The sequence below is a fragment of the Petaurus breviceps genome, unplaced genomic scaffold (assembly GCF_028583685.1).
Source record: "Petaurus breviceps papuanus isolate PSGF00001 unplaced genomic scaffold, PetGlider_PUasm1.0 38, whole genome shotgun sequence".
Lineage (NCBI taxonomy): Eukaryota > Metazoa > Chordata > Mammalia > Diprotodontia > Petauridae > Petaurus > Petaurus breviceps.
In genome coordinates, this window is record NW_027186304.1 from 22,417,412 (window position 1) to 22,441,968 (window position 24,557).

The 24,557-nt window shown below is 40.1% G+C and overlaps 1 long non-coding RNA gene across 2 annotated transcripts in view; it reads left to right on the top strand.

Annotated features, from left to right (window-relative positions):
* Positions 1 to 24,557, top strand: part of LOC138170028 (uncharacterized) — a 79,928-nt gene that overhangs the window by 31,819 nt on the left and 23,552 nt on the right. The window contains exon 3 of one of the 2 annotated variants that reach the window (XR_011170511.1): positions 17,885 to 19,462. The exons of the other annotated variant lie outside the window; for it this stretch is intronic. This is a non-coding gene — a long non-coding RNA (uncharacterized lncRNA). Of the gene's footprint in view, positions 1 to 17,884; positions 19,463 to 24,557 lie in introns of those variants that run through there. 2 annotated transcript variants of the gene reach the window in all.

Consider the following 24,557-nt stretch of genomic DNA (forward strand, 5'->3'; position numbering starts at 1 on the left):
TGAAATCTATGGATTTGATATCATGGGTGGGGAGCTGTAATTTCCTGGCAATAAGAGTTGCACAAAAGAATGTTGGGCTATCTCAAGAGATGCTGGATTCACCCTCCTTGTGAGGTCTTCAAGCAGAAACTAGATGACTCTAGTCTGAGAACTCCTGCTGTAGATGAGGTGGTGGATGAAGGGGTCCTGTCTTATGAAAAAACAGTATAGCATAGTAGAAATAGCACTGGGCTTGGGTATTGGCTTTGCCATTTATTACTTGAGAAACTTTGAGCAAGCCACTTACAAATCTCAATTTTCTCAGCTACAAAATGGGAATAATGTCATTTGCACTATCTACTTCACAGAGTGTTCATGAGAATGAAATGAGACATTCTATATAAAGCAGCTCAGACTTGTAAAGTACTATGCCATCAGTTATTATTATTATTATTAGATCATGATTTATCTTTGCAAAGCCACCAGTGCCTTGCACAGTAACTGGAAAACAGTCCATACTTAGCAGTTATTTGTTGATTGATGGGTTACCCGTGTAACCGTAGTGAAGAGGTCTCCAACTAAAACTCTTTTGAATTCACAGCCTTCTACTGTCTCCTTACTTCTCCTCAGAAGCAGTCAAGGCCATGTGGCATGGAGCATTTATGACACAGTCTCTGTGTTGTTCTCTCCCAGCTCTAAAATTCTGATTTCTGAAGTCATCGTCCTTTCCTAAAGCCATGGTTTGTCTTCATTTCCAAACTTATTAATCTTTACAGTACTGTAGCTCTTTGCCATTTTTATTCTTCTGACTTGATAATACATATTGATTGCCTGCATGGCTGTTCTTTACACAATATAAATGTCATAAGGAAAAAAAAAACTAACTTAGGATCCATGGGAGCTTACAATCTCTCCCATTTCTAAGTGAATGTTTATTCTTATTCAAATGTTCACTTCGTAGAATTTGTTCTTTTTCCTCCATCCCACTACCTTAACCCAATGAGAATATATTTTGTCCTTCCTCTCTTCTCTCATTTCTGTTTCCTTGTATTGGAAGCCAGTTTCCCAGTATGGAAATTGCCTGTGTTAGACCTACTCTGGGCATAGACCTTGTGTTCCAAGCCAGCTTACTAATACTTAAGTTCTTCCTTGAGACTGATCCAGGGCCCCTGACCCTTGGGCCAAGGCTTCTTTCATTAAGAATTTCTAAGGCTCCCTGAGTTTGAAGATCCATCTAATCCTTTTGACCTTCTAGCTCTCTTGTATCCTGCCCAGCTTCCTGGGTTCAGCAAATTGCCACACTCAATCTCTAATTATTTTTCCACTTCTCCCCATTCCTATCTTATTCTGTCACAGAACCACAGAATATGAGAATGGGGAGCTAACCCACACCCCAAAGAAAGCTTCACTAAATGGATCATCTAGTCTCTCTCTAAGGAGAGGGGAACCTATGACCCTCTGAGTCATCCTGATTTCACTTTCATGCAGCCCTAATTCTTAGGAATGGCATCAAATTTAAATGTACTTCTTTGTAGCTAGTCACCACTCCTGGTTCTGTCTTCTGGAACCAAGTCTACTTCCTCTCTTACATCACACCCTTCTTATACTTGAATGGAATAATCATTTTTCCCCAAGTTTTCTCTTCTTCAGGTCAACATCTGTAGTTCTATCAACCAATCTTTATAAGACATGGACTCAAGACCCTTCAGCATCCTTGCTGGCCTTTGGATGCTCTCCAGTTAATTAATATCCCTACCAAAATGTCTTGCCCAGAGCTGAAAGAAATACTCCTGATATGGCCTGACTATGGCAAAGTATACAAGGAATATCATGTCCTCATTCCTTGAAGCTGTGCCTCCCTTAAGGCAGTTGAATATTGCATTAGTATTTTGGCTTCCATATCACATTGCTGACTCATTCTATTTTGTGGTCCACTAAAATGCCCAGATATTTTTCAGACAAACTTCCTGACCACACCTCTCTCATTCTGTCCAGATGACTTTTTTAACCTAAGTAGAAGACATTATACATGAGGCAGTTAGGTTGTATAGTGGATTAAGAACCAGACCTTGAACCAGGAAAATCTGAGTTCAAATCTGACTTTACACACTTACTAGCTGGGTGACCCTGGAGAAGTCACTTAACCCTGTTTGCCTCGGTTCCTCATCTATAAAATGGAGACTCACTGGAGAAGGAAATGGCAAACCACTCCAGTATCTTTGCCAAGAAAATTCCATGGACAATAAGTCTGTGCGGTCACTTAGAGTTGGACATGAAGGAATGACTGAATAGCGATAAGACATTATATTTATCTCTGAAGACTACATGGGGATACGTAAAGAATAAGGAGATTTGAAAGGCAGGAGAGGGCTAGGTCATGAGGGACTTTAAAAACCAAACAGTGGATTTTAGATTGATTCTGGGAGACACTAGAGTTTGTCTTTATCAAAGATTTTTACCCAAATCTAGGCAAACTACAACTACAGTGTTTCCCTCTTCTACCTGTTTATTTACCTTGTCAAAAGAGGAAATTGAGTTAATTTGGAATGACATTCTTGAAGCCTTTTCTAGATGTTTGTTTGTTCCTCACCCTTTCTTTGATGATTTGTTCTAGATTTTCCCCAGGACCCAAAGTCATGTCTGTTGACCTATAGTTTGCACACTCTATTCTCTTCTCCCTGGAGAAGGGACATTTCCCTTTCTCCAGTGTTGCAATGCCTCTCCCACTTTCCACAATCTTTCAAGTGTCACTGACAGTGACCAATCATCACATACTCCTGCTCTTTCAGTGTCCAAGATTGCAGTTCCTTTGGGTCAGATGACCTGACCTCGTCAGGGATAATGACTGACACCTTCCTCATCTTGGGAATCAAGTTATTTCAGTTCTGTCAGTCCAGAGGCAAAGTTCTTCCCCCTGGGCAGAGAAAATTAATAGAATAAGATGCAGGTGGCTCCACCTTCTCCTTTTGTCATTCATGGCTGCCACATCCACCCTAACAGTGCTCCTATCCCTTCTTGGATCATCTTCTTTCCCCTGTGTAGTTAAAAAACAATTTTGTTTGTTTGTTTTGCATAGTTTCCTTCTCAGAGTTCATTCTGAGCTTTAACACTGCTACCTCTATTTTTCTAGGACTATGCCCTACTCCCTATTCATCACCTGTTACCTGACTTTGCTTTTTTTATACATAGCCTGTATAAATATTATATAAATATATATTATCTACATAATGTATTACATACAATTATGCATATTAATATATAATTATATATAAATATTTTATATGTTATTTGTATAAATATATTTTAAAATTTAAGTTGATTAGTGAGTTCCCTATGCATCCACATTGATCTCTTCAAACACTTCCCATTTATCCTTATTAGAATTGTTTTCTATCTGTGTCTTTGGAACTTCATCCTTGTGAATTTCCCATTCCTTCTGGACTGACTTCCCTTGTAAAATTTTAATCCACAAAATTCTAGCTATACTTCCTGTGAATATTCTTTCTGTTCATAAATATTTGAAGAATGACTTAGTAGAGAGAATGTTAGATTTGGAATTAGAGGAGTTGAGTTCAAATTCTGGTTTTTCTACTCACTACCTATGTAACCTTGGGAATATCATTTAAGCTCTCTGAGCCTCAGTGTCCTTATTTATAAAATTAAGGCATCATAGTGGATGACCTTTAAAGTCTTTTCCAGTTCTAAATCTAGGATCCATATATCTTACGTGATTAAATAATCTTTCTGAGTAGAGGCTGGATAATACACAAACTTGTTAAGGAGCTAAAGTTCTCTAGCCCTGACAACCTACAATGCTATAATGCTTCTAATGGGTCTCCAAAACCAGGGTGGCATCTGTTATTGCCGAATAGTCACTGCTGAATTGGAATTGCCATACTTAGGTGTTCTTGGCCAAGTTCACTTGCCAGCTTAGAGGTACAGATTCACTGCTAGTCTATCAGAAAAGTTTCTGATTTCTGGTGATTTTTTAGTAATTATCCCACATTCTTTACCATTGGAAAATCTTTCTTGAATATTGTTTTCTTAAATTTTTTGAAAACACACACACACACACACACACACACACACACTGCCTGGAGCCCACTTTTCTGATTCCATATGTCCAATGGTTTTTCCATTACATCAAGATAAAGAGTAATGGAAAGTCATGGAAAATTCTAAACTGGAATGTAATCCAATTGCTTCTAGCTTGTCCTCCAGAAATCTTTATAAGTATTATAGCTGGAAGGGACCTTCATAGCTCCATAGGAACTGTGTAGTTCAATTCCCTCATTTTACAGGTATGAAAACTGAGAGTTAAGTGGCAGAGGCTGGATTTGAACTTGGGTCCTATGACTTTGCAAGTTCAACATGCTTTTTTGTTTTGTTTTGTTTGTTTGTTGGAGGGGGGAAGGCAAGGTAATCGGGGTTAAATGACTTGCCCAAGATCACACAACTGGTAAGTGTCAAGTGTCTGAGGTTGGATTTGAACTCAGATCCTCCTGACTCCAGGACAGATGCTCTATTCACTGTGCCACCTAGCTGCCCCTCAACATGCTTTTTTCTGCCATTCATGAATCAAATGAGAAACTGAGGCAAAAAGTTAATTAACCTGTCAATGTTCAGGTGAAATTTGAACTGGATTCTCTTGACTCTTGATCTAGGATTGTGTTCACTGCAGCACACCATTAGATTTGAAAAGAAGTATTGGAATTGAGAGATTCAAATTCCACCCCTTTCTGAATGTCTTCCTGTTTGTATCCCCCTGTAGAATGTAAGCTCCTTGAGGGGAAGGACTGTTTTATGATTGCTTTTATATCTCTGGTGCCTAGCTCAGTACCTTGCACTTAAGATTGACTTGTGTTAATGAATATAGTAGGAGAGATAAAGAATGTGACATGTTAAACCTAGAGAAATCCAGGCTTTCCTATAGATACTTTGAGTTACTCAGGACAAGGGCATGGCATAAACTGGAAGCATTATTAGTTAATAGAAGCATTATGACTATTATTACAAAGAAAAACTCCTTGTTGAAAGACATATAGCATTTATTTGGCACATTTTTCATAAGGAAGAATAGGCTTCTCACTCAACAGTGGTTTCACCTGAAGGGCACAGCTGTGCACAGTGAACGGCTATTTGACACCTACATTTCTATGCCTGTGACAAGAGTATTTACTTTTTAAAAAAAATTTAGAAATGATGGTGAAAGTTTAACCAAGAAGCATAAAGAGCCAGTTATCATACCAAGATCCCCTGCAATCATAAAAATGCAACGTTTGGGGATAAGTCATTTTCAAAGGTGACTAAACTGGAACCAGGTGTTCAAGAGAGTCCTGAACTGGTTTAAGGGGGGAAGCCCAGGATAGTAGGAGAAGGTAAACTCGTAGCAAAGGCCCTTTGGCCACACGGACAGACATGTTCCTCTTCCTTAGCTACTTCGAGTCTTAAAGGAGGTTTTTAATTTTCCTTCCTCACTCCAGCAACCCTGAGATGAGCCTCTGAAAGCTTTTTAAATTAAAAAAGAAAAGGTTAGCAGAGGGGGAAGGGGAACAGAGCCAGGCACCCTGCCAATTGGTCTCAGTAACCTCTTTGTTCTGCAAGCACGGCAGAGAAGTTAATAACTGACCCCAAAGCGCTGAAAATCTTGAGTAGCTGAGTCAGTGGGATGGACCCCTGCCCATGAACTGTAGAGATGACTTTTCTACCTCCTCCTGCCTTTGATCACAGGTGTGCTCTGTCTGTCATTCCACTCCAGTAACCAAATAGATTACCTCCCGAAATGCGACATGTCTCAGGAATTGTTATAAAGGGCTCAGTGTCAAGGCCAACTTTGAAGGGGAGGGGTTGGGGGGGGGAGAAGGGGGTGCTGGAGGCTAGGAGTGTTGGGGCTCAGGAATCAAGGGCAATGTGGTGATAAATTCTACTGGATTCAAAGGGTGCCATCTTCAGCAAGCTCTTTGGTTGTGAAGATCATTTTGCTTTGTCATTCATATAGATGACAAAGAAGCAAAATGATTAAAATGACCCAGTCAATAAGCATTTATTAAGCAACGACTGTGTGCCAGGGACTGTACTAAGCGCTAGAGATACAAAAACTAAAGTGAAACAGTTGTTACCCTCAAAGAGCTTACATTCTAAATGAACTTATGGGGTTGATAAAGAATCCAATCAAAAGGCTGGTATGCCTTCATCACTACCATTAGCCATCAGATAAAGCCCTGCTAAAGTGGTTTATCTGATTAATCAAGCTAGCTGCTGCGTGAGGAAAGAGAAAGAGTAGAGACACAAAACTGAAGGACCTTGTACTCAATTGTGTTGTTGTTTTCATTAATGCCCCCAAATCTTCCTGAGATCTAAGAGGAAGAAAGGAAGACTGATGAGAGAAGAGCAAATTCCAACCAACCCCAAGGTCCTCTCCATATATTTGATACACTGCATTCTTCTTAATGAGCTCAGCCCTCCCCTTAGCAGTCTTCCCCCTGACAGATGCCCAGTGTCTATTGTTGCCTGGTTAAGGATCCCCATTCAGGCTGCTCTTGCCCAAGCTTCGCCTGGTCTGCAGGCCTTTTTGACTTTCTTCCCTTTATCAAAACTTACATACCCTGTATCTTCCCTCCTTTAATCCTAATAGCTAAAGGCTAGCTAACCCGATCAGCTCATTTAAAATGACCAATAACGGCTCAGTGCATTTCTCCCAGGTCACATGTTAATTTTCATGGAAAGCTTCTGTTAGACTACAGTATGGTCAAGAGTGCTCATAACCACACACAGTAGTGATCTACTTATCATTACCTTCCCAACTTTAGGAGATTGTCAGGACCTCCTCTTGACATTGGTAATTGGTGGACTAGGTCTTGTGAAAACTGGTTCCTGTGAGTTTGTGATAGTTATGGTGAGTGGAATTTGAGTATCTATAGACAGAGGAAACAATTAGTTAATGATGGGTATGTACAAATAGAAATGTAAGTCAGAAGAGCAATGGATGCTGGGAACATTGGGGTTGCTAAGGTGTATACTGAGTCTGTGTGATACAGTGATATAGTAGGAAAAGACTAGTCAAAAAACGTTCAGTTCAAACCCTACTTCTAAAACTTCCTATGTGGCCTTGGGGAAATTTCTCAATCTCACCCAGCCTCAGTTTCCTCAAATAGAAAATGAAGATAATAAGGTCTGTATGATACACACACACACACACACACACACACACATAGATGTGTGTATACACTTTTATACAATATATGTATTGTGTGTGTGTGTATATATATATATATATATATATATAACACTTTATATACACATATGTGTGTCTATATTTATTGCTTTGAAAACCTGAATAAATGACTTCTGTTAACCTTGTACAATTTAAGGCTGTGTTTCAACCAGGCCTTTGAGTGTAGAACCCTAGCAGGACCATTTAGGGGTAATGGGAGTAATGGGGAAGTAAGACAGTTCCCAAAAGCAGGTGCTCTCTTCCTCTTCTCCCTCACCCTTCATCAGCCTGCCTCCCAAAATAAGATAATGCTAATGTGAGCTGACAATAAAGCTCATCAGATCCGCTTACCAACTCACTAAATGCCTGAATCTTAATGGGGAAATCCTAATGGCTAACAATAAGGAAATGGTTTCTAGAATTATACGGCTGATTTTCATCTGGCCCCTAACTCTATGAGAGAATTTCCATAAAAATTGCACTAGAGAAGACTCCAGTTTAGTGATTCTGAGTGGGCTGAGAAGTTCTGTGTTTAAATGAAGCAAGATGTGCATTCCTCCATGACAATAGCAACAAGACTTGCTTTTGTTTTTCTCAGCCTAATCAGGCAAAGCTAGCGACAAATGGGGGGGACTCAGAAAGATGCCTTAAAGTCATCATTTATTTGTGGTTCACCCCTAGCCTAGGAGAACACAGCACTTATAGAGCTAGGCACCTCTCCTTGTTTTGCTTTAACTCCTATGTTTTAATTCATGGGTATACTTTTCAAGGGACAGTTTATCCATGAGTCCCTTAATTCCCATATGCCTGAAGTCAGTCAGTAGGGCATTATTACAGGAGAAATATCAGAAGCCCATGGAGCCCTCTCCGTACCTCTTTACAAGCTGCTTTTCTCCCACAGTCAGAGAGCTGACATTTGCCAACAGCAAATGGAATTCAAACAAGGAGAAGTTCAAGGTCAGCACTGCTCTCTGACCCCCACAGACCATAGGGTGCATATGAAGCAGGCAGAGTCTGACCACATCTGCATCTATTCTCATGATTTTAGGACTTGAAGCAGAGCTCTGGGATACAGAGAAGGAGAATGGTAACCCTTATGATTGATGGCCTACAGCGTGGCCTTTTTAATAGCATAATCTCCAGCTTTTCCCCCGGCTTTAAATTAAGGCAAATGAGCAGCAGTGGAGGCCTAAAGTGAGGCTTTTCGAAATCCTAGGATTACATGGAGAGCTAAGAACCCTTAAAAAAAATAAATCTCGTACAGCATCTCTAAACATTGTCTAAAGATGTTTTCCACATGGAGGGTGGTATTTGCAAAGTGACTTTGGGAATACAGAAGGAACTGAAGAGTTCCCCACTGTCAATCCATCCTGTAGACCAAGGCTTGCTGCATAAATTAGAAGATCTGTAAATTTCCTGACCAACATAGGATCAGTGGCCCTTCTTTAGGCTCTGGTTGTCAAACCCTCCCAGGTGGCAGAGAGGGTGGGGCTGATCTATTAGGAGACGCCAATTCACCAGCACTGCCCTACTCAGGGAAGCCAGGTTAGAGAAACACTGTAGACATCCTGAGTGCATAAATCAACCAGCATTTTACTCCTCTGAGATTTCCAGTCTTTCAGATGAAAGCCATTCCACACCAGGCAGTCCACTGACTCACACTGAAGAGAATAGCCGGATCCCATTGTCTAGCCCTGACACACTAGGGTTTTCTTGGAATGTGAGGGTCAATTTTCTGGAATTTGTCTGGGATTCTAGAATAGAATATAGGACTTTCCCCAAAGTACTTAATCTGGTATTGGTTCATCACTATTACAGCTTATGTCTAAAACTGGCTAAAAATAACCACAATAATAATGTATGCATGCACAATATGTATACTTGTTATATACACGCTATATATATACATGCATATATACACATATACATATACAGAGATGTACTAGAACCACCTGAACTGGTGAGTGTTAGATTTTCAATGTGAGCATTTATATCCCAGCAATTGGCAAATGCTACAAATCAGAGCTTGATTGTTTCATTGACTGTCTAGATTTAAGAAAATAATGGGGGAAACATCAATAGTCTAGATTAAACTTAAAAATTTGTGTACATTCTTCTTGTGGGGAGGGCCAGTTGTTAAACATTTATCAACACATACACATCCCCACACATAAATATGCATATATTCTCATGCAAATGTGTGTGTTCATACTCTTAGAAATTTGTGAATGAAAAAGTTTTTCCAGTCCAATGCAATAGAACACACACGTATTAAGTGCCTGCTGTATGCAAGGCACTATAGATTCAAAGATAAAACACAAGGGTACCTGTCCTCAACGAGCTTATAGTCTACTTTTTATGAACAAACATACAAAATGTTTAGGACCCTTTGGTGTATCATTTAAGCCAAGTGAAATGTTAATCTGTTCCCAAGAAAATGGATAAGTTGGCATTAGAGTTCTATTAGGTTGGAGAAATCTTTACCTTTTGCAAAATCAGACAGTTGCTGAAGAGAGTAGACGGGGGAGAAAACTCACGCAGGTGACTGAGCTCGGATCAGACTTTCTCTGGAATGACTTTACCCAGCTTCTGTGACCTCGCTTTACGTCCTGACCCATGCCTCACCTTTTCATCTTCCCTTCTTAAGGTCTCTATGGGGATCCCTACATAGGGATTCAATGGAGAGTTCAACAATGCAGACCATGTGGTTCAATGATAAGTACCTCAGTTTTGTGGTTGTTCGGTCATTTTTAGTAATGTCCAATTCTTCCTAAACCTGTTTGGGGTTTTCTTGGCAAAGATACAGGGGCAGTTTGCCATTTTCTTCTCTAGATCATTGTTACGGATGAAGAAAAAAAGGCAAACAAAGCTAAGTGACTTGCCCAAAGTCACACGCTAGTAATGTCTGAGGTCAGAATTGAACTCACAAAATATATCATGAGTCTTCCTGACTCCAGGCCTGTCACTCTATCCATTGCACCACCAAGCTGTCCCAGCTCTCCAGCTTAAGAACCGGAATAACTGTATGCTTTTGCTTATCTGCCTCGATGCCTTAGCACGGGATTTAGGGCTGGAAGGGGATGTAGAAATCATTTCATTTAACTTGGGTCCAAAGAAGGGAAGTATGTAGTACTGATGCAGTACTTCTGTCCTACATTATGTACTACACTGTGTACTACATGCCATGTAGTACTTGCTACATAATACACAAGTACTATCTAGTACTTATGTAGTACTACTATGTACTAAGTGACAAGTCCAAGGTCATGGCATACATATAATGGAGGGACTGACCAGGGGATGTCCAGTCCTCAGAGTCCATGTGGGGGCTGGTGATCCTGCTTCTAGAAATACATGAGGATGTAAAATAGAGGTGGGGGAGGTTCTGATCCCACTCAGAGCATGCACAGCTAGTATGTGACTTTCCTGTCTGTTTACTAGGTGGTGAAGAAAAGCTTTTAATTGGCTGCTGAGCCAAAGAGGACACAGAGGAGAAGATATACCTCTCTCTTGCCTGCAGGTGATGAGGGACTTCTGTATGCATTCTGAGCTCTGCCTGAACAGCCACACCAACACTTGCTTTCACCAAATCTCTCCTGTAGACTGGCAGTAGGTAGAGCCTCTGAGCATGCTCTGAAGACTGCATGGGGCCCCACAGGGCAGCCCTGTCCCTCCATGGTGCTTACTTATAGAAGATCTAGTATTCAAACCCAAGTCTTCTGATCCCAAATCCAAGACTCTGTCCCCTGGTCACACTCAGTGGCCTTTGTATCATTGAAGTGCACCATATTTCAATGAATCAGGGCCAGCATTTTATCATCAACCTCACAGGATGATGGTATAAATGCTGGCCATTGTGAAAGCTTCTATTAAGCACCTTGAGCCATGTGAGTTAAAGGCGCTGACTAAAAATACACCTGGCCACTGTCACTGGTGAATCAGAGGGAGGACACAAACTCTCTCTGCAGTTGCTCTGACATTCTTGGTCTACTCTTCACGGTAGCCTCATGGGGTGGGGGGAGAGGGAAGGATAAAGGAGATTCAAATAGAAGATCTTTGGAAAGGGGCAATTAGATGGCACAGTGAATAGAGCACTGGCCCTGAAGTCAGGAGGACCTGAGTTCAAATCTGACCTAAGACACAACACTTACTAGCTGTGTGACTTTGGGCAAGTCGCTTAACCCCAATTGCCCCTCCCAAGAAAGCAAAAAAAGAAAAATATCTTTGCAAAATATTCAGTCTTCTACTTCCCTTGCAGACATCTGTCCCACTGCCTTCCACAATAGCTTTGTGACATGAGGTCTTGTCTCAGTGGGGAGTGTTGAGTGGAGACTTAACTCAGCCCAGCCCTGCAGCTGGATTCCTGGAAGGAATAGAAACAGATGATGAACAAAAGTCAAACAGAAAATCAGAGTAAAGTCTTAAAGTTAGCGCACTGAATGAAGGCTAGTTAGTCACCTTCGAGAACTCAAAAGGTTTAAGTGCAAGGCATATTATATACATTTTTTTTTCTTGAGTGCAAGGTAGAACAAGGCAGAATTATTACAAAAGGCAGAATTCTTCAGATATAAAGAAACCATTCCTAATAATTGAGAATGACTGCCTTTATAGGAAGTGAGTTCCCCAACACTAGAGGTTTTTAAGCAGAGATACGGTAGATGGGAAAGGATCAGACTACATGACTTCTCGTCGCTCTCTTAATTCTGGGATTCTCATATTTTAGACTAAAGTAATAGATTTAGAATCTTGTATTTCAGACTCTTTTCCTTCATGTAATCTTGGGAACTGAAACCTCCCTAGTCTATGCTGTAGGAGGCTTGTTTTACCAGGGACCAGGGTGTGCTGAGCTCCAAGGCTCTTAAATAGCATCATGCTGTTATCCCTGGAGTAACTTGTTCCATTGATCAATTTATGGGTCAGTTATTGGTTGAGACTACTGATTAGAGCACAGACTTTATTGCAGAGTGGCAGGTAGGACTAGATGTATAGAAAGGCCTAGTAGGTGGCAATCTATATGATATCTTAGGGTAGAACACAAAGCCTTGAAAGGCAATAAAGATAAGAACTTGAAACAAAAGATTGAAGGGAAGGATATTGCCCTACCTAGGCACTTTTGTTAGGGAGACCAAAAGAATCTATTGGTTAATAAAATGGGGGAATGGTAGGGAGGAGGCAATAACCAGGCAATTATTGGAGGTTTGTTGGAAGAGTAGCCTCTATGATGAATTAATGTGATTTGGTAATCAGATAGAAAGCATGGGGTTTCAAGGACTTTCTAATCCTAGAACAGTGAAGAGGACTGGGACAGAGACACTGCACTTGGTGAGCCACAAATGGAGGTCAAAAACAGACAATGCCTGTGGACACGAAGTTCTGTATTCTGAATCACTTTAGCCCTGGGGGAAGGACTCTCCTTTTGGAAAATAAATAGCTATTACAGAAAAGATTATAGAGACTAAAAGATTCTTCTTGTAGGATGAGAAAAAGTAATAGGTCACAAATCACATGGAAAGGCTTATTTCCCATCTACATGACATGACATTTTCTCCAGGTAAGAGATTTTGAACTCATGATCTACAATCCCTCCACCACGCTGGGCATCTTCCTCCAGGTAATTAAATTTGTCTCTATTAATCCTAAAAAAAAAATCCTATCCTCAACAAGATACTTCAGAAGAGGACTGAATAGTTCAGAGGTCAGTAGGTCTACCATCTCCTTTGTTCTGGAAACTATGACACTCAGGTTTGCCTAAGGCAGGACATTACCTATCTGAGGTCCTGGGTCATACTATTAATTCAAGTAGAGTTTTCTGTTCAGAAAACATTATCTCTGACCCCAGATCTTTTTCAAAGAAATGACTTTCTAGCCTCACCTCCCCCATCTTACACTTGTGATGTCAATTTTTTGAACCCAACTGTAGGAGTTTACAATGATCCCTGCTCAATTTTATTTTATTAGATTTAGCTATTTAGCTCATCGTGCTAGCCAGTAGTTCTTTTATAGATACATACCCTGTCACCCAATGTATAAAATATACTTTCCTTCACCAATTTGATAAACATGACATCTCTGCTTTCATCCAAGTCATTGAGAAAAATGTTAATCACTGCACTAAAGTCAGGTACTAGAAACATCTTCCAAAGACTTTGCTCCATCAAGGAAGTTCTGGATCAAAGTATATTGATTGCAAGGTTCTTTTTGTTTGTTTGTTTGTTTCATGAGGCAATCAGGGTTAAGTGACTTGCCCAGGGTCACATAGCTAGTAAGTGGTGTCTGAGGTCAGATTTGAACTCAGGTCCTCCTGACTCCAGGGTCAATGCTTGATGCAATGTTCTTTAAGGAATGAGACTGAATATACCTTACCTCCTTCCTGAGCAGTCTTCAACACCTGCAGTAATTCTTAGCACTGTACCTGACACATTCAATACAATTGTTTTTCAGTTGTTTCCAGCTCTTTCAGGCATCTCTAACGAGGTAAAGCTGTTGTTGTTCAGTCATTTCAGTCTTGTCCAACTCTTCATGACCCCATTTGGGGTTTTCTTGGCAAAGATATCAGAGTGGTTTGCTATTTCCTTCTCTAGCTCATTTTATAGATGAGGAAACTGAGACAGACAGGGTTAAGTGACTTATCCAGAGTCACACAGCCAGTAAGCATCTGAAGCCAAATTTGAACTCAGGAAGACTCATCTTCCTGACTCCAAGCCTGGTACTCTGTCCGCTATACCACATAGCTGCCTCACCTGGCACATAAGTTCTTAATAAATCCTTCTGTGCTTGATTTGATTTAACATAACCCTCTGCATTTTTGTCTGTTGAAATCCTTCTCTTCCCTTAAAGCCCACCTCAAGGCTCACCTCCTCTATGAAACTATTGTTAATTCTCCTTAGCTGAAAGTGATTTTTTTCCTTCCTCATATCCTATTGTCCTTTTAGCACATATTACATGCTTTAAGATGCTTGTTGAATTGAATTAAGGTCTTTTTGATTGTATGTGTGTATGTATACATATATTACATATATGTACATTTATACAAATATATTACACATATGCCGGCAATATACTGGGTCCCTGACATCTGCCTCTGAGAATCCTTCATATCCTCCACTAGTGACCTCAAGCAACAAATTTCCTATCTTTATTGTGACCTTTTCTATTTACCCAAAGCCAATCCTTGTATCTATTTTGTATAAAGATATATAGATAGAGATCACACACATATATGTATATGTGTATATATGTATGTACATATAAAGGTTGTCTCCTGAAATAGAATGTGAGTCCCTTGAGGGCAGGAACTGATTCATTTTTGTCTTCCAATCCCCATTGTCTATCACAGCGTCAGACATCCAGAAAGAAGCTAAATAAATGCTTGTTGATTGACTGATAAATAGCCAACATTTAAACATTTGCTAAATTGAGTTGAATGCTGGCTTGTATGTGATCTCCCTTTGCCTGGTTTTTTTTTTCCCTTAAATTCTCAAGACACCTGTTTAATTATTCCCTGTCTAATTTTCCTAAGTTCTTCTGTGTCTGTCTTCCTCCCTTTGGTGCCAGCCAAAGTAAAACAGAGATGACAATTATCTGCTCTGCTAATTTTAGTATTTAATGCCCAAAGAGTATATTCTAAAATAACCCTAATGCAAAGGCTACATGTTGGATGAAACTATCTGAGACTTTCAAATCAGAACAAACCTTTGGTACAAACTGAAACTTGCTAGCATTTGAGAATGTTAGTTCTATGGTATTTGATGGAAATCATAGGCCCTGGAGGACTTTATAAGTCAGACTGTCACATTTAGCTAAGGGGTAGTATAAGTCATCCCCTTTTGATACAAGTTCATTTGGGTTTTAAGAAAATCTGAAAAAGCATCTGAATCTTGGGAACTGACAGAGCTAGGTTATTTACCATTTTTACTGTTCAATTTCCTCTGATAGAAGCAGGAAGGAAGCCGTAAAGGGCCTGTCCATTGAAAAGAGACCAAAGCGAGAATGCAAATAAATAGGGAAACAGTGGTTATGGGAACAGAGTGCCTCACAAGCTTGTTCATAACCTCTCTGGAGAGTGGAAGGTTTTATGCTAATTTTTTGAAAAAGGTGATTGAGTGTATTTTGTCTTGAAAACCCTGGTGAGAAACTGCAAATTTCCATGGAGAATATGTTTTTCATGCACTGCCATTTACTTCAGAGGCTCAACATGCTTAAAAAGAGTGGAGCTGTTTTTGTTCCAGTCAAAATTGATTGATAGTTTTACATCCTTGTAATTAAATTTTTTTTAAAGTAGCAGCATGTTCCCCTCATTTGTTTTCCTTGTGTCTGGACCTACCATCCAAGATCAATCCGCACAGCCAATGTGCCCCATTTATATTTTCTTTGAGACAGCCACTGGGGCAATCTGTGGTCTTGAAGCTTGTTTTCTTGCCCTCCCTCAATCTGGCTCATGGAATGGGGAGGGGGGTGCCCTGTCCGAAGAAGACCCACACAAGCAGAAAGAAAGCAGAGGATGATTCCCTCCCTCTACCCAGGCAGGACCAATTCAGTCATCTCTACCACCCAAGAGCCTTGCCTTGGTAGTACAGTGACAGGCTTATGCCCACATCAGCCAGGACAGCTGTTCCTGTTTGCCTTCCAACTTCAAAGCCCCCAGCCTTCCTGAAAATGCACTTGATGTTTTATTTTGCAACTTTGACAAACTATACAATTCCCCAAGAGCTCTAAAGGTCAACCTTTCATCCAGATGCCTAAAGGAAGTCACTTAGGGCTGTTCCTTTCTTCTCTTCCCTCCCCCACCTTTTTTTTTCCCTCTTAGGAAGTCATAAAAAGGCTTTGATAATTAGCAAACAGCCAATACTTCCCCCCTCCACACATAAAATATAATGGGCAATGGGAAAGTCCAGCCTAGCTTTTAAGTTTTTTTTCAGAGATTTTACTTTCAACACATGTTATGGAGACCCACACTCAGCTCCCAGGTCAGGCAGATCTTTCAGCTCATATTGTTAGGCCCTTGGATAAGGACTGGCTCAGGGTATCCCTGAGATGAGAGTTTCCAAGTTCAAGTTTCTTTCCTAATTAACTGTGGGCAAATCCACTCAGAGTGAACAAGGACTGATCTGATTCATGCCAGAACATAAACTAAGACTCAGACCCTGGAGATTTGAAAAAGTCATCTTAATTATTTTTGTTGGGAGGATGGGATGCATATTTTTGCATGCCTTTCCTGCTTCACCTGGGATTCCAAGTAGAAGCACTGAGATCATAAAGAGGGATTTGTTCTTTTCTTAAAGAAAAAAAAACTTGGAAAATTCTCATCCCAGGTTCTCAATAAACTCCAGGAAACCAAAATAACACCAACCAAGTTTGAAACTGAAGTCACAATGTCTGAAGTCTTCCTATAAGTTTAAGGTTTTTAAAAATCACGGAAAGCCAGTGAGGAAGTTTTTCAAAGAACAATCCCATGAAGTCCTTCAGAATGTCCTCTCCATTGTTACTCTCTTCATCTAGAAGTTCTGGAGCCCTTTGCTTTTCAAGGCATGCAGGGAAAACACCCCTCTTCCCAAATGCCGCCCTTTGTTCGCAAAAAACTCTCTTTTTTTCCCTTGCCTTCAGTCAGAAAATGAATAACTAAAGTCACATTCTGATGTGGCAGACCCACAGAAGGCAAAAAGGACCATTCTGCACACTAGCAGTTTTTCCTCCATACAAGAGAACTGACCCTAGATTCAGAGAGACTTTCTGGTTCCATCTCCAAACTGGCCACACTCAATTTTTATTATCTAGGGCTATCAGTGAGGTTAGAGGCAGTCTCCTCCATCTCAACTCAAAATTTGTACTTGGTAGACCCTTAATAAGTGGTTGTTAAAGAAATAAATTACTATTAAGTAACAATCAGAAGGTAACTGTCAGAGAAAAAATGTCCAACACTAAGGTCCCTCCTAATCCTGTTGATTCTAAATATAGAAGCTGAAATTTCTTTTCATGGGCAAACTCAGTTTTAAGTTTGAGGGTAGAACAAGGAAAGCCTGTATTATTCAACAATCAGAACAAATGAGAAAATGTTTACAAATCATTTTGAGCTTACCCTAGAAATATAGGCAACTGCATTTGAATTTAGTTACAACTAAACCTTGTTAACCCAGAGGTCGTTTTCACATACCCCTGGTTTTTTTTTTTTTTTTGGTTGGTTAATTGTTTTGGCCCTTTAAGGGAATATCTGAATTTAGCAATGAAGGCACAATGATTCAGTGATTCAGTTTGTATGTCAAGTCTCCTGACTGCCACCTTGCATATGAGAACTGCCTTCAGTTTGCTAATTCCCAGCTGTCTTCATAGTCTAATTTTCCCATAACTTCAATCTCCAGTCTCTCCCTGGTTGTACTGGTTACCACCTATTTTTGTTAATGCTACCACTTTTAATAGAATAGTTACTGTCATGTGCCCTCAAATGGATAAAATTTCATCAATTTGGAAATTCCTTTCAGCAATGCAAATCATCAACCACCCATCCATCCATGACATCTGGTGCCACTCTTTTCTATAATTCTCCCAAAACTTTGTCACAAGCAGTCTACCCAATGTGCTGGAGGCCTTCCTTGGTTTCTGCCACCATCTTGAGAGTGCTAGCAGAGTAGTCTGGCTGTCCATCTGTCATCTTTTACTCTTGTCATGTGACCAGCCCATCTTCTCTTTTCCTTATAGGCAACTAAGATGGCACTGTGGATAGATCACCGGGCCTGGAATCAAGAAAACCTGAATTCAAATCTAGCCTTAGACACTTTTTAAGTGTTTGACCCTGTGTAAGTCACTTCATTTCTATCTGCCCTGGTTTCCTCAACTGTAAAATGGGTATCATGATAACATCTACCCCCACAGGATTGTTGTGGGGATCAAATGAGATAATATTTGTGAAGGGCTTAGCCCAGTATCTGGCACACAGTAGGCATTTAATGAATGCTTGCTCCCTTCTGCCCTTCCCCCTTCATACAATTTCTTGATGATTTACTTTATTGTTTTTCTTTTTTGGAGTTCCTTGTTGGTTATGCATTACAGTCTGTTCACGCTTCCCCATTGCTTTCTGCATGATATTCAGCTTTAGTTCTTTGGAGGTGATGGTACTTCATGTCTCACTGCCATATAGAAATGCCAGAAAAATGATAGCATTGAAAAGATGGATCTTTGTTTTCATGGAATTCTTGAGATCAGTAAAGGAACATTGTAATTTCCCAAACGAAGTTCATTCAACTCACCTCCTCTTCATTTTTAGGTCTAGCTCTTTTTCTACCTTTGTTATCTGTACCAGATACACATGCTTATGGACAAACTCTCTAGACCATTCATCCAAATCAATACTAAAACTTGGGCATGCATATTCATCCACTTGGTCTTTCCTTTGTGGATGGACAAACCAAACTCCTCCTTTTCCATCAGATGTTTAAAGTCCTAGGGTTTGATGCAATCAGTGCAAGAACAAGATCATCTGGAAAGAAGCAATCATCCCTCAGCCTGGACTCTACTTCATCTCTTCCATCACTGTGGAAAATGCTTTTGACAGGCATTCATCTTCCCTTTCTATGTCTTACCTGATATTTGCTATCAGAGCAGGATTATTTCAGTTGCCACATCTCCCAAAGAATCCTCAATAATCTTAATGTGGATGGGCATCACTTTGCAATAAAAGAGCTTTAAAAGTGTGTTTTATTATACTGAATCAAATGCTTTTCATAACAAACAAGCAATGAGCACCAGGAATCTTATATTCTCTATATCTTTTTTTATGTGATGGTAAAGATATAGTCCATTGTTGAATATTGCTTATGGAAAAACTTGTATTTTCCCTAATAATACCCTCAATTAAGGATGCCCTCACTTCCTGTATAGACAACTCTCATGAAGATTTTGTGTAGATTAAAAGTAGGCATATAGGTCAGTAGTTATTAACGATCTCTCAGTCTCCCCCTTTGGGCATTAACAAAGTCTCATGTTTTCCCACACTTTTGATATCTTCCTTTCCTTCAAGTATCCTGTTTATCAGTCCTTCAAAGGGAAGCAAGGTGGCCCAGAAGAGAGAGTGCTGGACTCGGATTAGGAAGACCTGAGATCAAATCCAGCCTCAGACACTTACTAGTTATATGACCTAAGGCAAGTCACTTAACCTCTCTTTGCCTCACTTTTCCTCACCTATAAAATAGGTATAATAATATCTCTGAAGTGAATAGAGCACTGGCCCTGGAGTCAGGAGGACCCAAGTTCAAATCTGGCCTCAGACACTTAAAACACACACACACACACACACACACACACACACACAAAACCTAGCCATGTGACCTTGGGCAAGTCACTTAACCCCAATTGCCCTCCAAAATGCCGAAAAAAAAAACCCAAACCAAACCCATAAAGCCCAATAATATTTCCTGCCTCCAAGACTGGTTGTGGATCGTATGTGTGATAACTAATTTGGATAGACTGGGCTCCTCTCAGCAATGCAAGGCTATAAGATAACTCTAAAAGACTCATGATAGAAAGGGATATCATCATCCAGAGAAAGAACTACAGAGATTGAATGCAGATTGCAGCCAACTGCTTGCTCTTGTTTTGTTTTATTTTGTTTTGTTTCTTCTTTCTCATTGTTCACTCCATTGGTTATAATCCTTCTTTACAACTTGACTAATGTTTAATGTGAAGGTATTTGTAGATCCTATATTGGATTGCATGCCACTATGGGGGTAAAGGGGAAGGAGAGGAAGAGGGAGAAAAATTGTCAAGGAACTGTGGAACTGAATGTTGTAAACCAAAAGTAAATACATAAATTTTTTAAAAAAGAGTGGTTGTGGATATCAAATGAAGTAATATTTGCAAAGCACTTAGCATACTGCTTTACACGTAGTATGTGCTTAATACGTATTTGTTCCCCCCCCCCCCCATATCTTCACCATTGTATCACCTTCACCATGGATCTTCCCCATTTTACACTTGACCCAAACCAGCTGTTTCCTCATCTTTGGACTCTTTAGTGTCATTTCTAACACCTCAGTGACAATAATGTTAGGGTCCAAATGTAGTGGTTTTACCATCCTTGATGGAGAAAAGAGTTTATTACAAGGACCTTTGCAATTTTTTTGCATTTTTCTTCTGTATTTAATCCTCCTTTCCTTTTCATCCTTGAATACCTTTGGGATAACTTTGTTGGTTAGATTTCTTTTCATGATTCCTTTACATTTTCTTTACTCCTTTATCTCTCAGTTTTATGAGATGTTGCTGCTCATAGTCATGTATCATCCTTCTTCATAAGATTTTATAGATGATTTTATATTTCTGATCTGGTGCCAACTTTGGCAGCCATCTCATCTCTGGGAAACGTGATAATAGAGAAGAAAATGTTTCAACAAAAATGTTTATGGTCCTCTATAAATGCAAGATGCTGTTATGTGGTTTCAACACTAATCATATACTTTTTTAATATCACATAATAATAATACCTTGAATAGAGTATTAAATATTTTTGTCAAAGCACTTTGCCACCTACTCCATAAAGACTTCCCAGATCTCTCCATTTGAAAGTAATCTATTTATCTTCAGTTGTTTTGTTTTCCTAGAGCATTATCTCATTCTAAAATTATATTATAGCTAGTAGTCTGTCTGCCTTAACAGTTACACCAAAGAGGACAGAAACCATAGTTATTCGTTCACCGTATATTCTCCAGTACTGAACCTAGTCATCCATCCCACAAAGTTTTTTACATTTAATGGAATTGCTTCTTTTATGTTCAGAGGCCATTCCATGTAAATTGGTGTGGCATAATAAAAAGAGAACTAAACTTGTAGTTAATTATAAACTTGTAGTTGCAATCATTTCATTTTTATGCCTTGCAACTAGCTAAGGTAGAGCTGCTATGGCAGAGTGGAGAGAGGGCTAGACTTCAGTTTAAATCAAAAGAAAGTGTCACTAACTGTGAGATCAGCCAGGTTTCTGGAGACCAAATCCCAAGGTATTTATAGAACCAGTTGCCCAGCCTGATCTTATTGGCTTCTTCCCTAAGTTTTGAGAGACAAGATATGGGCATCAGCTGATAACCTGGAGGGTGAGAATCTCAAGCAACTGGCACTTTTCTCCTCCTGTGACTTGATAAATTCCTGCACCCTCTTTCTCAACCCCTGGGACTTAAAGTCCCTTCTGTTAAGGCAAAATTTCTCTTTTCTTTAATCCCTCTCTTTCTATGCCCTACCTTTTGCTCAGAGTCAGTCTTTTTCTGCCTACCACAACCACATTGCCCTCTGGAATACTTGTTCTTTAATGAACAGTTTCTTTTATTTGGACCTTTCCACCTCACTCTCTTTTCCTCCTTTTTCTTATCCTCACTAGGCCAGCAACCCTGAGGGTCTTCCCCTCCCAGTTTAACTCTTTTATTTTTTTAATTAAAGGGGCTATCCCTTGACTCACTTCTTAAAGAGGCCTATTCACTGAATGGGTATTACCTCACTTGAAGTGAGAATCTGAAAAGGCCTTAGCCTAAAAGGGCCAAGGTCTCCCATTGCATCCTGGGCCATCTCAAGTCATCCTGATGAATATCTGGTTGAAATCTGGATGAAAATCCCTGGATCCTGATGGCTCTGGAGGAGAAAGTGAGGCTGGTGACCTTGTACAACCCTCCCTCACTCAAATCAAAGTCAACTGCAAGTCATATCATCATTTCCCTGATGTCATGATCCTCTTCAAAAACAACTAGATGCCTCTAAAAAATAATTCCTGGGGCGGCTAGGTGTTGCAGCAAATAGAGAACTGACCCTGGAGTCAGGAGGACCTGAGTTCAAATCTGACCCCAGACACTTAACTCTTCTAGCTGTGTGACCTTGGGCAAGTCACTTAACCACAATTGCACAGCCTTCCCCCCTCACAAAAAAAAAAGGCAAAAAAATAATCCCTGGACAGTCTCATGAATACCCAATACTTCTTTTCTCATGCTTTCTGATTTATGATTCCAGGAAGAAGAGGAGGCATATTCCTTACTCCTTATAGAAATTTCCATCCCCTCCCTTTGCTACCATCACAGAGTAAATAGTTCTCTTTGGGGGATACATCTATCTGTATCATCCTTTCCCATTGCTTGTCAAAGTCATCTACTGAGCTCCAGGTTATTCTTTCCAAGAGTTCAGTAGCTAGCACAGAGTCTTCCTCTCATTTCTACCCTAACCCCTACCCCCAACACAGGGATTTGAATATACATAATGATATTTCTTCTAACACTTTGATCTTCCAATTCATCAACCTCAACCCTTATGACTAATATCTCCAATTCACCTTAGCTGCCGCAGGAACCCCATCTATGGTTATGATCCCAGATGCCAAAATTCCTGTCTCTGATCATGACCTTTCATTATTTTTTATCTCTCCCTCCCTCTTGCTTCATTCTTTCTACACCTCTTTTTCATCCTAACTGCTGGATCCAGTCACTGCACTCCTTCCTTTTTTCTCAGTCCATCACCCCTGTCCTACCTTCACTTTCTTTTCTTCCCAGTCTAGACCCTACAATTAACAAGTTCAACTATACACTTGATTCCCTTGATCTTTGGTCCTCCTGGCACTAAAGACTTGCCAAACCTCTGTCCTGACTTATGTCACTCTCTGTTTTCTGTTCCTACTCATGTACTGCTGAATGCTAGCAGAGAAAGTTACGTAACCATGCTGACTAAATCCAGTACAAATTTGTTAGCCACTGTCAACTGTATATTAACTTCTGCTCAGTTGTCCAGTTATCCTTCCCGGACTGACTTTCCATTTCACTCCCTACAATAGCTGTTCCAAAACTTCTTTCTACAGTCCACTGCCGGTCATCCCCTCTGCCTGCTTAACTGGGGACTTCGTTTTCTTTTTCATTCAGAAAATAAGGGTCGCCCATGATGAGCCCTCAATTCTCCCTCCTCTGAAACTAAAAATTCTTCTGTAACACCTACGATTTTTCCCACTTTTGCTCCAGATCTAAGAAAGAAGTAGCCCTTCTCCTTGCCAAGGTCAAGCCCTCTACTTATGCTCTTGATCTTCTCTTCTCATCACCTCCAGAAGCTTGTTCCATTATTCATTCCATTATACCTCTCTCTGTCTCTCTGTGTCTCTATCTCTCTATATCCGTCTGACTCTCTCTCTGTCTCTGTGTCTCTGTCTCTCTCTTTCCTTTCTTCCCTCCTTCTGAATAGGGTGCTGTGCCTGGGGTCAGGAAGACCCTGAATCCTGCTTCAGATACTTATTAGCTGTGAGACTTAAGCAAATCACTTAACTTGTGATTTGCCTCAGATTCCTCAACTATAAAATTCGAATAATAACAGCACCTACTTTGCAGGGTTGTTGCGAAGATCAAATGAGATAATATTTGTAATGTGCTTAGCATAGTACTTAGCATAATAGGCATCTATATAAATGCTTGTTCCCTTCTGTTCCTCCCCCACCCTTCTCTGCCTTTATCTTCCCTCCATTCCCAGAGGAGCAAGGGGGAGTTGCTATGTTGCTAATTATGCCATCATTGTTCCCATTTTGTAAATGAGGAAACTGAAGTTCAGAGAAGGTGAGTTTCTGAGAATGGATTGGAATCTATGTCTTCATGAAACAATTTACACACACACACACATACAATATACACTTTACCATGCTAGCTAAGTCTCATGAGTCTATGTTACACACATTCCAGACAAGAGGTTCCCTGGAGACCACTTCTTCGATAGAGCACTGTGCTAAATTTTATTTAAGGGGCTAAGAATTGTAAGGAAAATAGTTGACAGGTGGGGAGGGGAAGCACCTGCAGCAAATGCAGCAGCAGCAGCAGCAGATGTGCTGTATTTCTATGATTTTCAGGGAAATCAACTGAGAAATGATTCTCTTTACGGAAATTCCATTTGCACATCGCTTTCCAGGAATGCTTCACTTAAAAAAGGCAAGGCAACAAGACACATTATGCTTAATGACCTTCCTGACTCAAGTGGAAAATAAGTGCACATGTAGGTATGCACACACACACACACACACACACATACGCACACACGCACACACGCACACACACACACACACACACACACACACACGCTGAACTTCCCAATCAAGATTTTAGCTTCAACCCATTTCAATGTTGGTACCTGTAAGAATTCATTAATCATTTATTTTGACATTGTATGTGTAACTCAGTAATAATTTTAACATATCGGATTTCCAATTTTAAGCATTTGCTACATAGAAAGAAAAAAGAAAGCAGGATAGGGAAGGAACAAAGATTCTCACTTCACCTAAAAATATGGTCAGCTGGATATTTTCCATAGATGGTAACTCACATTTACATAGTACTTGAAGGATTTTAAAATGCTTTCTCTACCACAACTCTGTGAGATAGGT